Below are 17,085 nucleotides of genomic sequence, written 5' to 3'. Positions count from 1 at the left end.
ATACAACTTCTCCCGCAGTTTTCAAAGTTATGTGGAAGATGAAAATCACTTTGTTCATTGTCAAAGGCTCTTTTAAGGAAGAGAATCCAGTTGCCATAATGGTTACATCTGTAGCATTAAAAACCAAAACGCTGAAATTAAACCTGTAAGGATTGTCAGAAGTTAATGTCTTTTGTGCTGTAATACACACAGGCTTCATTCCTTTTGATGAAGAAAGTAGTGATTAAATCACATATCTGGATATGTTGACAGAGTGATTTTTCTCACAGCTGTGGGAAAGACTGACACCTATTATAGCAAGCTAGGCCTCTGCTTTCGTCCATCCTGCAGCATGGGGGTTTCTTCGTGGTCATCTTCTGTACTGCTGGATTAGGCAGTCTGTTCTGTCAAAAAGTTTTTTCTCAGGCAAATTTATGTTGAATGCAAGGTAAAATTTATTAATTTGTTAGAGAGGGAAACGGCAAGATGACGATGGAATGTGCAGGTTCACAGAGGGAGACGGAAATGGAGGGGTTATGTAGGTTGGGAGACAGCTTACATCAGTATTTTAAAAGTAACAAAATTTGAAATTTTGTTTCACAGTCATATGAATATCAAGTCTAGATTTGTAATTACAAGGAGTGATAGGATGATCAGAGGTGCCAGAGACAAGCAAAACCAAGGCATCTAAGGAGAAGATGATAGGGATACATTTTGGATCTGAAAGTGGAATAATGAGGTTTTATCCCCCAACAGTCACTTTCAGCAGTGGCAGGTAATAGAAAAGCAAGAAAGTGGTGTCAAATAGCAGCAGAGCAGCTAGCAACAAGTTCTAATTTTGAAGGGTACTGCTGCTGGTAGGGATTTTTCTCAAGCTACAAAGTTGTAGAGTACACAGTTTGCCATTTTTTTGTGTTCCATTATACGTCAATTTTTTTCCTCTGAAAGTCCAAAGCATCAACCTGCTCTGACTTGTGACCACCCAAATTCCCAGATAACACACCATGTGACCTCTTTTTTAGGGCATAAGTTAAGTGCCCTTTGTATCTACCCCCTTTTCCCCACAATGATGAGGAAACAAAGGAATGTATCTTAGCTGCAAAAAAGCCTGGGTTGAAGTAGGCTACTGGATTGGTGCGCTATGACACTAAGGGCATATAGTTCTCTATAAGAGTATAAAAATAACTTGGATGTTTTCTTTACAAATTAGTTTTAAGTTTTCAAAAGTATTGAGTAGTTTTTTGTCTGACCTCATTTTCATTGGGTTTTCTTCACATAAACGTTTGAGCGGGTTTTTTTTCCTTTATGTAACTGTTTTCCCCCATTGCCTTGTCTTTATTCTCTTGAAATCAACAGGGTTGATAATTTTGTGTGTGTGTGTTTTACAGATGATTTTATTTATTTATTTATTTATTTTGGGAGGGGTGTATTATGTAACTCTTGATTGACCTCTTTCTTGCTTAATATAAAGAAGTTTTTGGGTTTATTTCTAATTTTGTTTAAATGTTTTCTAATTTGTTTACTTCCTCTTCTGTGAAGTTTTAATTTTTTTCTTACTGTAATATTGTTTCTTTTGTTTATTTTTAAGTATTTGTTTTGGAAATTGTCATATGTATAAAATAAACAATAATATAAGGGGCCGGCCCCGTGGCCGAGTGGTTAAATTTGCACGCTTGCCTTTGGCGGCCCCTTCACCAGTTCGGATCCTGGGCGCAGACATGGCACCAGTCATTAGGCCATGCTGAGGTGGCATCCCACATCCCACAACTAGAAGGACCTACAGCTAAAATATACAACTATGTACTGGGCGGATTTGGGGAGAAAAAGCAGGGGGAAAAAAAAGAGATTGGCAATAGTTGTTAGCTCAGGTGCCAATCTTAAAAACAAAAACCAACAATAATATAATGAAACCACCCCCCTCCCATTCATCAGCTAACTCCGAAACATTACCAAATCATAGCCAGTTTTTCATACAGCCTCTTTATTAGTTTTCTAGGGCTTCCATAACAAAGTACCACAAATCAGCTGGCGTAAAATAACAGAAATTTGTTTTCTCACGGTTAATGGAAGCTCAAAGTCTGAAATCAAGCTGCTGGCAGGATTGGCTCCTTCTGAGAACTCTGAGGGAGAATCTGTTCCATGCCTCTCTCCTAGCTTCTGGTAATGGCTCGCAATGCTTGGCATCCTTGGCTTGTAGATTTATCACCCCAGTCTCTGCCTCTGTCCACATGATGTTCTTTTGTCTCTGTGTCCTCATGTGGCTGTCTTGTAGTAAGGACACCAGTTGTAATTGGATTAGGGGCCCGCCTTACCCCAGTATGATCTCATCTTAACAAATTATATCTGCGATGATCCTGTTTCCAAATAAGGTCACATTCTGAGGTGCTGGGGGTTATTAGGACTTCACATACTGATTTTTTTCTTTTGAGGAAGATTAGCCCTGAGCTGACATCTGCTGCTAATCTTCCTCCTTTTGCTGAGTAAGACTGGCCCTGAGCTAATGTCCATGCCCATCTTCCCTACTTTATATGTGGAATGCTGCCACAGCATGGCTTGACGAGTGGTGCGTAGGCCCACATCTGGGATCTGAACTCGCAAACCCTGGGCCGCCAAAGCAGAACATGTGAACTTAACCACTGCGCCACCAGGCTGGCCCCTTCACTTACTTTCTTGAGGAGGACACAATCCAACTTGTAGTAGTCTGCCCTCTGCACCCCCCACCCCCAAATTCATGCTCTTACTACATGCAAAAATACTTGTATTCCATCCCAGTATTTCCCAAGTCTTAATCCATTCTAACGTCAGCTCTTAAGTTCAAAATCATATCTAAATTTAATACAGTCATGTGCCACATAACATTTCAGGCAGTGATGGACCACATATATGACAGTGGTCTCGTAAAATTAGTACCCTATAGCCTAGATGTGTGGTAAGGCTGTACCATCTAGGTTTGTGTAATATGTTCAGTGCTGTTCTCACAACAATAAAAAAACCCAATGATGCATTTCTCAATGTAACCCCATCCTGCACTCATGAATGTAATCTCAAAAGTTCTGAATCTCATCTTCTGAATCATCTAAATCAGGTATGGGTGAGACTCTGAGTGTGGTCCATTTTGAGGCAAAATTCCTTTCCATCTGTGAAATATAGATAGAAAAGTTACCTATTTTCAAGATACAATGGTGGGATGGGTATATTGTAGACATTCCCATTACAAAATGGAGAAATTGGAAGGAAGAAAGGGGCCACTGGTGTAAAGCAGATTTGTAACTCAGAAGGATAAATTCCGTTAGATTCCAAGTTCTGAGAACAATGCTCTGTGGCTTGATGATCTGTCCTCTGAGCCCTTTGGGGTGGCCCTGCCCCTTGGTCCTCCTCTAACCATACCTTATGTTAGGTCGAGGGCTGAAGTATTGAGTTTTCTGGCTTTACAATGTTTGTGTTCCATCCCCTGCTTTCAGCTCTGTCTGTTCACCTGTGTCACAGAGGGTGGTTTCTCTCTGTGCTCTTCTCTTTACCACACTTTTGCCCCCTCCCTTAGTGTTAGATTGCTCTTGTTTCTCCTTTGATATTTTGGGCCTGGAGTTTCTCTGTTGTTTTGGTACAGCCTCAGTCTTTGGTGGGCTCTGTTTATCTGGGCCTCAGAGTTTCACCGTTCCTTCCCCTTCTCCCTCTGGCCAACTTTGCTTTGTGTGTGTTGAAGGACTGGTGCGGGAGAGAGCTTCCTGCCGCTCCTCCAGCCCTAGAAGATCTCTAATAGTATTGTTAACAGATCCTGGGAGTGGCAGTTTTTCCTGCCCCTTGTCTAAGGGTAAAAGATTTTTTCCTTTGTCCTCCTAACCATGGTTGGTCTTTACCCATGTCCTGAGCAGGACAGGGTTTGCTACCCATCCCCCAGATGCTTAAGCCTTTTGACAGGACTGTCTGGGCAAGAGGTGGGTTTTCATATCTTCCCTTTTGTGGTGCCTGATCCCTTCCCTCCTGCCTGTACCACCCAGGAGAGATTCTTGCTGGTTGTCTCCTTGCTTCCAATCTTCCCCATGAGCTTCTTGTAAAAGTTCATGGAATAAGGCCTGTGAGTGGGTGTGAACTCATTTGTCTGTGGTTCTGTGCTATCACAGTAGCCCACAATCAGCCTTTAGCAATTTGTTAAAGTTTTAGCTGATTTCTTCTTTCCTTGCTCTGTCTTTGGTGGATAGTCTGAGCATCTTGTGGTTCTTAGGAGATTGTGGGGGAGGGTGCGTCTCCCCTTAGGTTTCATGCTACTCGGTTGCCTTGCAACTGTAAATCTTTCATAGTTTCAAGAAGAGTTGTGGTTTTGTACTTTAAATGGCTTTTTCTTGTTAGGTTTGGAATGATGCTTTTTCAGCTACAAGAGCAGGGAAGAAGTGCGAGCCTGCACTATGTGAGGCAGAATTGCCAAGACTTCTATGGCAAGCGTTTGAAGACAAGATTAAAAGACTCTGAGAAGTGGGCCTAGTAGAGTGGATAATAAAACTATGTAGAGCCAAAACCCAGCAGATGACGATGTTCCTTGGAAACCCAAAGAACACACCATTGCCAAGGCCAACAGGTGTGTTCTGTGAGAGGGGCACCAGTATCACTGAGAAGTTCACAACTGGCCTCCCCTCTGGCCGGAGCGAACAGCATACAGGAAAGCACAGATCCCCAAAGTACAGAGGGAGGTGGGAGCGCTTAGCCAGCAAAGCCATAGGACACAATCATCATGATAGTAGGAAGGCTAGAGGGGGTGGGTGGCCAGGGGCCTGACTCTCAGAATCAGTGGAGTTGGTTGAGAGAACGAGGCATCCCAAGGGTCAAAATAAACAGTTAGCCTCATGGGCACTGGATCAGTCCTCACAATGAAAAGAAATCAAGAAGTCATGAGCAGGAAGCTGCAGGCAGCTGCCCCAGTGAAAATTCAAGATCCCTTGCCCACTTTCTGGACCTGAGCCAGTTTCCAGACCTGGAGCCTACTGATTTTAGGAGACAGTAGGCCCCCAGGAAGAAGGCCTCTGCAACACCATAGAAACTATACTCAATAATGCTTCCCACTGTCCTTCTCCCAAGGGATAAATATACACTGGGCTAAGGGGAATGCCCAGATATTTCAGGGACTGCTCAAAGAGGGTCCAAGTTGATGCTGTTACCCAGGAACTCAAAGTATCATTGAGCCCATGTATTACAGTGAGGCCTCTGGGGCCAGGCAGTAAATGTTCTGGCTCAATGAGTCCACTGGATTCTGGACCCTCCTGTGGTCACTTGGTAGTTGGCACAACCTCACAGTGGGTTACTGGCCTGTGGGGTAAGAGCTAGCATAGTGAGGAAAGCCAAGAGGAAGCCTCTGAATTTGACACTGTCCTCTCCCCTCACCAAGATAGAAAATGGAAAACAAAACAGCATCTCAGGAGGAATGTCAAGTATCAATACTACCCTTAAAAACCTAAGGGATATGGGGGTGGTCTGTATGATATCTCCATCTAATTCATCAATATAGCCCCTGCAAAAACCAGATGGATCCTGGGGGATGACACTGAACCACCACAAATAAGCAAGCAGTAGCCCCAACCGTGGCGTCCATACTGGCTGGTTTTCTTTGAGAGAGCAGATTAACATGGCCACAGGCACATGGCATGTGGACAGTGATTTAGCCATTGTGCTCTTTTCCATCTCTATCCCTAAAGAGAACCAGATACTTTCACTTGGAACAGACAATGGTGTACATTTATAATTTTGCCCCAAGACTGTGATAATGCCCCTGCCTGCTATTTTAAGACAGTCTAAAAAAAATGTGGAACGTCTGAATATTCAGCAAAACATCGTACTAGTCCACTATATCAACGCAGACTTCTTAGTTAGGGTTAGAATTTGCCTCTGAATCCTTTTGATGTGAACAAAGTGCCTGGTTTTAAAAAAATTAGGTAAAAGTATGATTCACTGTCTCTCTCGTTTTTTCTTAAAAAAGTGAAAACTTCTAGGCTATGAATTTGCCTCTGTGTATAGCTTTATTCATATACTTGAAAACCTATTTAGATGTGCTTTTGTTGTTTGAGAGCTTTTTCTCAATAATCCTCAGTTTACAATTTTCTTGATCCAAGAGCTATTTAGTGAGAATTTAAAAATTATCAAATCACTTGTTTTCCTGCCTTGATTCATGTGTCTTGGGGCTCTGTTGTTAGATGCATATGTATGCTTATAAGTGTTATATCTTCCTGATGGATTGAACTTTTTATTATAAAATATTCCTCTTTATCTTTAATAACATTTTTGTTTCAAAATATATATTTTTTTGTCTCATATAATGATAGCCACTTCAGTTGTCTTGTGCTTACCCTTTGCATGGTATATATTTTCATCATTCTGCTTATTTGTACCTTCAAATCTAAAGTATACCTACTGTAGAGAGCATATGGAACTTTTGTGTTTTTTTTTCCATTTTAGCCATTTTTTAAAATTGAGTTCATAATAGTTTACATCATTGTGAAATTTCAGTTGTACGTTATTTCTTGTCTTTTACCACATAAGTGCTCCCCTTCACCTCCTGTACCAACACCCCTTCCCCTGGTAACCACTGAACTGTTTTGTTTGTCCATGTGTTTGTTTATATTCTACATATGAGTGAAACCATATATTGTCGTTCTCATTCTGGCTTATTTCGCTTAGCATAATACCCTCCAGGTCCATCCATGTTGTTGCAAATGGGATGATTTTGTCTTTTTCTATGGCTGAGTAGTATTCCATTGTGTATATATGTACCACATCCTCTTTATCCAGTCATCAGTCAGTGGGCAATTGGATTGTTTCCATGTTTTGGCTATTGTGAATAGTGCTTCCAATGAACATAGGGGTACATATGTTACTTTGTATTGTTGATTTCAAGTTGTTTGCGTAGATACCTGGTAGTTGGATAGCTGGGTCGTATGGTATTTCTATTTTTAGTTTTTTGAGGACTCTCTATACTGTTTTCCGTAGTGGCTGCACCAGTTTGCATTCCCACCAGCAGTGTATGAGGGTTCCCCTCTCTCCACACCCTCTCTAACATTTGTTATTTTTAGTCTTAGTGATTATAGCCATTTTAACAGGTGTAAGGTGGTATCTTAATGTACTTTTGATTTGCATTTCACTGATTCAGTGATGTTGAACATCTTTTCATGTGTTAATTAGCCATCTGTATATCTTCTTTGGGAAAATGTCTGTTCATAGCCTGTTTTTTGATCGAGCTGTTTGTTTTTTTGTTGTCCAGTTGTGTGAGTTCCTTATATATTATGGAGATTAACTCCTTGTTGGTTATATGATTTGCAAATATGTTCTCCCAATTGATGGATGTCTTTTGGTTTTGATCCTAGTTTCTTTTGCCTTGCAGAAGCTCTTTAGTCTTATGAAGTCCCACTTTTTTATTTTTTCTTTTGTTTCCCTTGTCTGAGAAGACATGATATTCGAAAAGATTCTTTTGACTTTCATGTCAAAGAGTGTACTACCTATATTATCTTCCAGGAGTTTTATGGTTTCAGGACTTATCTTCAAATCTTTGGTCCATTTTGAGTTTATTTTTGGGTATGGCGTGAGATAATGGTCTACTTTCATTCTTTTGTGAGTGGTTGTCCAGATTTCCCAACACCATTTATTGAAGAGACTATTTCTCCATTGCATGTCTTGACACCTTTGTTGAAGATTAGCTGTCTGTAGATGTGCGGTTTTATTTCTGGGCTTTCAGTTCTGTCCCGTTGATCTCTGTGCCTGTTTTTGTACCAGTACCATGCCGTTTTGATTACTATGGCTTTGTAGTTCATTTTGAAGTCAGGGATTGCGATGCTTCCAGCTTTGTTCTTTTTCTCAGGATTGCTTTAGCAATTCAGGGTCTTTGGTTGCCCCATGTGAATTTTAGGATTCCTTGTTCTATTTCCGTGAAGAATGTCATTGGGATTCTGATTGGGATTGCATTGAATCTGTAGATTGCTTTGGGTAGTATGGACACTTTAACTATGTTTATGCTTCCAATCCATGTGCATGGATTCTTTTTCCATCTCTTTATGTTGTCATCTATTTCGTCTCATAGTTGGCATGGTTAAGTTCTTCACCTCCTTGGTTAAATTTATTCCTAGATATTTTATTCTTTTCGTTGCGATTGTAAATGGAATTGTATTCTTAAGTTCTCTTTTTGTAAGTTTGTTATTAGAGTAGAGAAATGCAACTGATTTTGGTTGATTTTGTACCTTGCAACTTTACTGTAGTTGTTCATTATTTCTAGTAGGTTTCTGATGGATTCTTTAGGGTTTTCTTTATATAAAGTCATCTGCAAACAGTGAGAGTTTCACTTCTTCACTCCCTATTTGGATTCCTTTTATTCCTTTCTTTTGCCTGATTGCTCTGGCCAAAAGCTTCAGTACTGTGTTGAATAAGAGTGATGATTTTCTGCACGCTTGTCGTCTTCCTGTTCTCAGGGATGCGTTCAGTTTTTTCCCGTTGAGTATATTGTTGGCTGTGGGTTTGTCATATATGGCCTTTATTATGTTGAGGTAATTTTCTTCTATCCCCATTTTGTTAGGAGTTTTTTTTTTTTAATCATAAATGGCTGTTGGATCTTGTCAGGTACTTTCTCTCTGTCTATTGAGATGATCATGTGGTTTTTATTCCTCATTTTGTTAATGTGGTGTATCACATTGATTGATCTGCAGATGTTGAACCATTCCTGTGTGCCTAGTATAAATCCCACTTGATCATGATGTATGTTTTTTTTGATCTGTTGCTGTATTCTGGTTGCCAATTTTTTGTTGAGGATTTTTGCATCTATGTTTATCAGCACTCTTGGTTTGTAGTTTTCCTTTTTTGTGTTGTCCTTGTCAGGCTTTGGTATCAGAGTGATATTGGCCTTGTAGAATGTGTTAGGAAGTGTTCCATCTTCCCTAATTTTTTGGAATAGTTTGAGAAGGATCGGTATTAAATCCTCTCTGAAAGTTTGGTAGATTTCTCCAGGGAAGCCATCTGGTTCGGGGCTTTTATTTTGGGGGATGCTTTTGATTACTGTTTCAATCTCTTTACTTGTCATTGGTCTATTCAGATTATCTATTTCTTCTTGATTCAGCTTTGGAAGGTTGTAAGAGTCTAAGAATTTATCCATTTCTTATAGATTGTCCATTTTGTTGGCATATAGCTTTTTGTAGTATTCTCTTATCCATTTTATTTCTGTGGTATCCATTATTATTTCTCATCTTTCATTTCTAATTTTATTTGAGCTTTCTCTCTTTTGTCTTTGTAAGTCAGGCTAGGGGTTTGTAAATTTTGTCTATCTTCTCTAAGAATCAGCTCTTAATTTCATTGTTCCTTTCTGCTGTTCTTTTGGTTTAATTTTCATTTATGTCTGCTCTGATTTTTATTATTTCCCTGCTCCTGCTGAGTTTGGGCTTTGTTTGCTCTTTTTCTAGTTCTTTAGGTTTAAAGATTGCTTAGTTGAGAGTTTTCTTGCTTGTTAAGCAGGGCCTGAATTGTTATGAATTTCCTTCTTATGCTTTTGCTGCATCCCATGTGAGATGTTATGGTGTATTTTCATTTTCATTTGTCTTCAGATATGTTTTGATACCTACTTTAATTTCCTCGATCCATTGCTTATTTGGTTGCTTGTTGTTTTGTCTCCATGTTTGTCACTTTCCCAGCTTTTTTCTTGTAGGTGATTTCTAATTTCATAGCATTATTGTTGGAAAAGTTGCTAGAATGATTTTAATCTTCTTAAATTTATTGATGCTTGCCTTGGTTCCCAACATATGGTGTGTATTTGAGAATGTTCCCTGTGCACTTGAGAAGAATGTGTTTTCTGCTGTTTTTGGATGGAATGGATCTTTCTCTCTCTGTTATGTCCATCTGATCAAGTGTTTCATTTAAATCCAGTCTTTCCTTGTTGACTTTTCTGTCTGGATGATCTATCCATTGATGTAAGTTGGGTGTTAAGGTCCTCTACTATTATTGTGTTGCTGGTAATTTTTCCTTTTAGGTCTGTTAATAGTTGCTGTGTATACTTAGGTGCTTGTGTGTTAGTTGCATGTCTATTCATAAGTGTTATATCCTCCTGGTGGAGTGTCCCTTTATCATTATATACTGCCCCTCTGTCCCTAATTGTCTTTTTTATCTTGAAGTCTGTTTTGTCTTACATAAGTGTGGCAACACCTCTTTTCTTTTGTTTGCCATTTGCTTGGAGTATCTCTTCCCTCCCTTCACCACGAGCCTAGGTTTATCTTGAGAGATGAGATGTGATTCTTGGAGGAAGCATATTATTGGGTCTTGTTTTTTAATCCATCCCACCACTCTGTTGTCTTTTGCTAGAACTCAATCCATTTACATTTAAGGCGATTATTGATATATGAGGGCTTAGTACTGCCATTTTATCACTTGTTTTCCAGTTGTTCTGTACTTCCCTTGGTTCTCATCCCGTGTATTTCAGACTACCCGTTGAGTTCTCTCTATAGTGGTTTTTCTCAGTTTTCTCTTTATTTATTATTTGTGTGTCTGTTCTGATTTTTTTTGTGTGTGTGTGAGTAAGATTGTCCCTGAGCTACCATCTCTTGGCACTCTTCCTCTTTTTGCTTAAGGAAGGTCATTGCTGAGCTAACATCTGTGCCAGTCTTCCTCTGTTTTTTGTATGTAGGACACTGTCACAGCGTGGCTTGATGAGTGGTGTGTAGGTCCACACCTGGGATCCAAACCCGCGAGTCTTGGGCTACCAAAGTGGAGAGCGTCAACTTAACCACTCGGCAAACAGGCCAGCCTCTGTATTCTGAGTTTTTGTTTAGTGGTTGCAATGACGTTTGTATGAACAGTCTTGTAGATGAGATAGTCCATTTTCTGATAGCCTCTTATTCCCTTTGTCTAAGCAGGTTCTATCCCTCTCCTCTTCCTCTTCTAAATTTGTTATTGTCACATCTTATTTCATCTTGGGAGTTTTTGGTTAAAATGAAATGATTATATTTATTCTTGATGTTTTCCTTTCCATTATCTTTACTGCTATAATAAGTGTTTGTTAATCTGTTCTGATAGTGAGTTTCAATTTTCTGATTTTATCAGCCTGTTTATCTTCTTGCTCAAGGCTTTGTAAACCCTTTTTTCCCCCCAGATATGAGAACCTTCTTGATCATTTCTTGTCTGGGGCTCTTGTGGTGATAAACTCCCTCAGCTTTTGTTTATCTGGGAAAGTTTTTATTTTTCATCATAGCTGAAGGATGTTTTCGCTGGATAGAATATTCTTGGCTGAAAGTTTTTGTCTTTCAGAATTTTGAACATATCGTTCCACTCTCTCCTCACCTGTAAGGTTTCTGCTGACAAATCTGCTGAAAGACTGATAGGGGCTCCTTTGTAAGTTATTTTCTTCTGCCTTGCTGCCCTTAATATTTTTTCTGTCATTGATTTTTGCCAGTTTTACTAATATATGCCTTGGAGAAGGTCTCTTTACATTGATGTAACTAAGAGTTCTATTATCTTCTTTTACTTTTATTTTCACCTTCTTCCCTAGGTCTGGGAAGTTCTCAGGTATTATTTCTTTGTACAATCTCTCTGCACCTTTCTCCATCTTCTCCCTCTGAAATACCTAAAATCCTTATCTTACATTTCCTAATTGAGTCAGCTATTTCTTGGAGAATTTCTTCATTTCTTTTTAGTCTTAGTTCTTTTCTCTTACTCCATCTGAACCATTTATGTATTCCTATCCTCTAAATTGCTAATTCTATTCTCCATAATATCAGCTCTCTTACTTAAGGATTCTAGATTTTTCTTTATCTCATTTGTTGTGTTTTTCATCTCCAGCATTTCTGATTGGTTTTTCTTTATAGTTTCAGTTTCTTTTGTGAAGAATTCCCTGCGTTCATTAATTTTGTTCCTGATTTCATTGAACTGCCTTTCTGAGTTCTCTTGTAATTCATTGAGTGTTATTATGATAGCTGTTTTGAATTCTCTGTCATTTAGATTGCAGATTTTTGTGCCTTCAGGACTGATTTCTGTGTGTTTGTCTTTCTCCTTCTGGTCTGGAGTATTAATATCCTCCTTCATACTATTTGATGGAGTGGATTTGTGCCTTTGTGTAGTGATAGTATCTGGTCACAGATTCCATCTGCTGCCACTGGGAGGGTCAGGAGGTGTGTATTCTAAGCCTGCTGTGATCCCTATCAGCTGTGCCTTTCTGAGCCTGGGCCACTCCTTGGCCCTGCTGGCCCTCATACTGAATGGGGAAGCGATGCTCTGGGGCCTCATGGCTGCTGCCTCCTGCTCCCACAGTCCGCTGAGATGTGCTCTCTCTTTTGGGGCCACAGTGGTACCGTGGGCTTTTGTGGAAACTCATTCTTCTGGATGTTCAGATCCGCTGCCACTTCCTCCTAGGTAATACCAGGTGTTGTGCTTGGTGGGTGGGTCCTCCCCACTGGGTCCAAGCCATAGCCACTCCCTGGGACTGCGGCTGCACCTTGGGCTCTCCCACTGGGTGAGGAAGTGATCACATGGGGGCTCAGAGCTGCTGTCACCTGTTCCGCATTCACACAAAGGTGTGCTCACACTCTTGGGGCCACAGTGGTGCTATGGGCACTCCAGCTGGGAGGGCAGTCGCATGTGTGTGCAGGGCTGCTTGGGGGCTGGAGAGTGCTCACCTATCTCCACCACCTCCCCGGGGGTAGTCCATCCACCTTCAGATGTATAGCTGCATGGATTTCTCAGGTGTCCTGGTGTGCTGTGTTGGTCTCCTTTGCTGATCGATGAATGTCCATTTAGTTGTGGTTCGAAGGCAGAGAGACAAAGGGAACACCTCACTCAGCCATGTTGCTCATGTCACTCCTCTCGTGATTTTTAAATTATATTTTTTTGGGTTATTTTCTTAGTGGTTGCTTTAGGGCTTACAATATTCATCTTAACTTGCCAGCATCTATTTAACTCCAGTAATATATAGAAGATTCATTCCTGTATAGCTCCATTCGTTTCCCCCTTTTTGTACCTATTATTATTACAGATGTTATGTCTGTATTTACTAGAAACCCAACAATATGCAGTTAAAGTTTATTGCTTTATATAATCTTACATCTTTTAAAGAAGCTAAGAGAAGGAGACCACAATTATATTTAGAGAGAGAGAGAGTGTGTGTGCATGCGTGTGTGTGTGTGTGCGTGTGTGTATGTGTGTGTATGTATTCCTATTTACCATTTTTGTTTCTCTTCATTTCTTCCTGTGGGTTCTAGTTAACCATTCTGGTGTCATTTCCTTAGTCCAATATAGCTTTATTCCTCCTCTCTTTCATTGTGTTGTCATTGTCAAATATATTACATTTCCGTATATTATAGTCCCAACAATACAATTTATGGACATTGTTTTATGTGATTGCTTTTTAAATTAAGAGAATGAGAAGTATCTAATAACTAGTGTCTTTTATCATTTCCTACATAATTACCTTTGTCAGAGCTCATTGTGTGTTTTAATTGATCTATTTTATTTATTTATTTTTAATTTTAGCTTTATTGAGTTGTAATTGAGTGGAGCTGTTAGGATTTTTGTGTGGATTGTAATTACTGTCCAGTGTCACTTGATTTTCACCTAAAGAGTTTCCTTTAGTATTTCTTGTTAGGTTTGGAGCATCAAAGTGTCCTAGTTTTTTGTTTGAGAATGTCTTTATTTCACCTTTATTTCTGCAGTATAGCTTTGCTGGATATAAGATTCTTGGTTGATAGTTTTGTTTTCTCAGCATTTTCGCATGTGTTACTCCATTGCCTTCTGTCCGCCATTGTTTCTCATGAGATCTCGTGTTAATTTTATTGTAATTTTCTTCTGTGTGATAGCCAATTTCCTTGTGTTACTTTCAAGATTGTCTCTTTTCTTTTACTTTCATCATTTTGAGTGGATTTTATCCTTATTGGAGTTTGTTGAGCTTTTTGGATGTGTAGATTATTGTTTTTTTTTTTTATCAAGTTTTGGAAGTTTTCTGCCATTATTTTTTGAGATACAGTGTGTGTCCCTTTCTTTCCTCTTCTGCTTTTCTTTTCTATTTTTTTTTTAAGATTTAATTTTTCCTTTTTTTCTCCCCAAAGCCCCCTGGTACATAGTTGTATATTCTGAGTTGTGGGTCCTTCTAGTTATGGCATGTGGGATGCTGCCTCAGCGTGGTTTGATGAGCAATGTCATGTCCACGCCCAGGATTCGAACCAACGAAATACTGGGCCGCCTGCATCAGAGTGCACGAACTTAACCACTCGGCCACAGGGCCAGCCCTTGCTTTTCTTATTATACGTACATATATTGGTGCACTTATTGTGTCTCACATTTCTCTGAAGTTGTTCTTTAGGTAGTGTAATCTAAAAAATCTGCTCTTGAGGTTGTAGCATCTCTATTGATCTATCATTAAGTTTGTTGGTTTTTTTTTCCTATTACCATCTCAAATCTACTGTTGAGCCCTTTAGTGAACTTTAAACTCCAGAATTTCCCTTTGGTGGAAGTTTTTGTCTCCTAAGTCCAATATCTGGGTCCCCATCAAAGGCAGTTTTAATGCTTGCTTTTTTCTTGTATATGGGTCACTCTTTCCTGTTTCTTTGCATGTCTTTTAATTTTTTGTTGGAACTGGACTTTTTAGATAATAAATTATAGCTGCTCTGGAGAATGATTCTTTCCTCCCCTCGGTGTTCTATTGTTGTTTGTTGGATCGTTTATTTAATGACCTGGCTGGACTAGTTCTCTGATGTCTGTTTTCCCAACAATGTATAGTCTCAGATGGCCCTGCCAAATGTATTTCCTTTTCATTTTTTAAAAAAAGCCTGACTTCTTACGGTTGCCCTTGGGTTGACATAAACCACTTATTAGTCAAAGATTGTGCTTAAGCCCAGTTTACCTAGTTAGCTTTTCACCTTTTGCCATTTGATATGTGTGTGACTTAGATTATGTTCTAAGGAGATTCGAGGCTCTCTCTACAGTTGTTCCTTGAGCATGCACACAGTCTTTCAGACCATCAGGTATGAGTGTGCTTTTATTTTCAAGTCTGGCTTCTTAGGAATTGTCCCTGTGTCAGAGTAACCTATTGTTCAGCCAGTTTTTGATTGTGGGTTCGATTAAAGCCACTTGAGCCTTATTTGTTGATGGATTTCTCTGTGGCTTTGGGGAATTCTTCTAAGTCTGTCCCAAATCCCACTTCAGTTTCCCCTGATTGGGTGCAACCTATTTCATGTTCCTAGCCTTCTTGACCCCCAAGGTTGAGTGTGATCTTAGGAGGTCCCTTATTTGCCTTCTTTCTCTGTTTCCCTTTGCTACCTTTCTGAGTGATCTACTGCTTTGCTTGTTTGTGCTATCCTGGAGCTATCAGTTCTGTCTTAATTGGTTGCCATGGAAGTGTTTTTGACAGTGCCTTAAGGAATGAACTTCTCCAAGCCTTGTTCCTAAGAAAGTCAGTCTTCTCAGGCAGAGCTACTCAGTTCTTTGTTCTTAAGGCACCCTCTGGGCAGAACCTCTGCACTGCTGCTCTTTTGCTGGGCATGGGGACAGCACCCTGCTTCTCCCAAAGAGACTCCTGTACTCTGACAGGGTGCTGGGAGGAGGGAAAGGTATATAACCCCTCATTTTCTCAGCTTGTCCTTCCTAGTATAGAACTTCCATTCTACTGGCAAGCTGAGGAAGGGATGATAGGGCCCCTGGCTTGTTGTTAGGGTGGGAGTCTATGAGTGGGAGCTACCAGGGCTGAGTAGGATGAGAGTCCCTGGAGACCTGGCCCTTCTATTGCAAAACTATAGCCTTAGACTAGAAGCTGGGGAGAGCGGAAGCCCTCATCTTTTGGACCACACCCACCCAGAGGGGAACGTCCATCATAGGGAACTGTATGTGGGAGAGATGTTGACGGGAGCCGGTAGATAGATCATGGCTCAGATGCCACAGACTCTCCCTTTTCTTAGTGACAGTTAGTAGATTTTCTTGAATAAATTTTCCTGTTTGCTACATGTCTTTAGGACAATTTTCAGAGACTTTAAGTGGTTATTTTTCACCTGTGAAATGGTTAATTCGCTAGGAAGTGGATTCATGAAATTCTTCACTCGGCCATTCCAGAAGTCTAGAAGTTCTACCTCCTTTTTTTTCTTTTTAAATATTCATCATAATATTTCGTTTTATTGAATGGTCAAATGATGATGTCTCTTACTGTCAGCTTTTTGGAAATTACTGAGATATTCTTTGAGGCCTGTTTGCATATTTTCCCTGAATTTTGCGATATAAAATGTTACTGTTTCAGTGTATTCTGTCCTTTCTTTTTTAATCTTCTTGATCATTTGTAGGTTAAAAATGTGTGTTAAATTCTTCAGTTGTAATTGTTTGATTCTTTCTTATAATTTGAACAGAGTTGTTCTTATTCAATGTGTCCAGGTTGATTTTGTTGTAACTTGAGATTTTACTTTTTAGAGGTATAATTTTTGTAGTCCAGTTCAGTCTGAATCTGTGTTTTTCAACAGAGGAGTTGGAATTCATTTATCTAGCTAGATATTAGGCTGCTTTAAGAACTGTCTTCTTGTCAATGTTGTTGAATGGTGTTGTCTGGTACCACACTGTGTAGTGCAGGGAACCTCTCTAGGTTTAAAAATACATGTGGTCATGGGCCAGCCCAGTGGCATAGTGGTTAAGTTTGCAAGTTCCCCTTTAGTTGCCTGGGGTTCACAGGTTTGGATCCCAGGCATGGACCTACACTGCTTATCAAACCATGATGTGGCGGCATCCCACATACAAAGTAGAGGAAGATTGGCACAGATGTTAGCTCAGCAACAATCTTTCTCAAGCAAAAAGAGGAAGCTTGGCAACAGATGTTAATTCAGGGCCAATTTTCCTTACCAGAAAAAAAAAATTTACACGTGGGCCTGTTGAAGTTGGCTAGGTTATACCTTACTACTGTTCAGAAATTGGTTTCTTTTTAGAAGTGTATCACCTGATGATTATATGTAGTTAGACATTAATTTCTGTATACTCAACTTCCAGTCAGCTGATAATTTTATTCATTATGCACTGATACTTGTAGATGGCACTTTATAAAATTCAGTCTTTCATGAAAAGGAGTACTGTCTATCAGCTGTTTTCACTTGGGAAAAGTGCCAGATAGATGCCAGTCAGAGTTGCTGGGAGTGTTCA

At 39.8% G+C, this 17,085-nt stretch overlaps 1 protein-coding gene across 22 annotated transcripts in view; it reads left to right on the top strand.

The window, feature by feature from the left end:
• Positions 1-17,085, top strand: part of MLLT10 (MLLT10 histone lysine methyltransferase DOT1L cofactor) — a 258,500-nt gene that overhangs the window by 110,448 nt on the left and 130,967 nt on the right. The window lies entirely within an intron of this gene.

This window comes from Equus asinus, chromosome 29, assembly GCF_041296235.1.
Source record: "Equus asinus isolate D_3611 breed Donkey chromosome 29, EquAss-T2T_v2, whole genome shotgun sequence".
NCBI lineage: Eukaryota > Metazoa > Chordata > Mammalia > Perissodactyla > Equidae > Equus > Equus asinus.
This window is presented reverse-complemented; position numbering and strand designations above follow the sequence as displayed.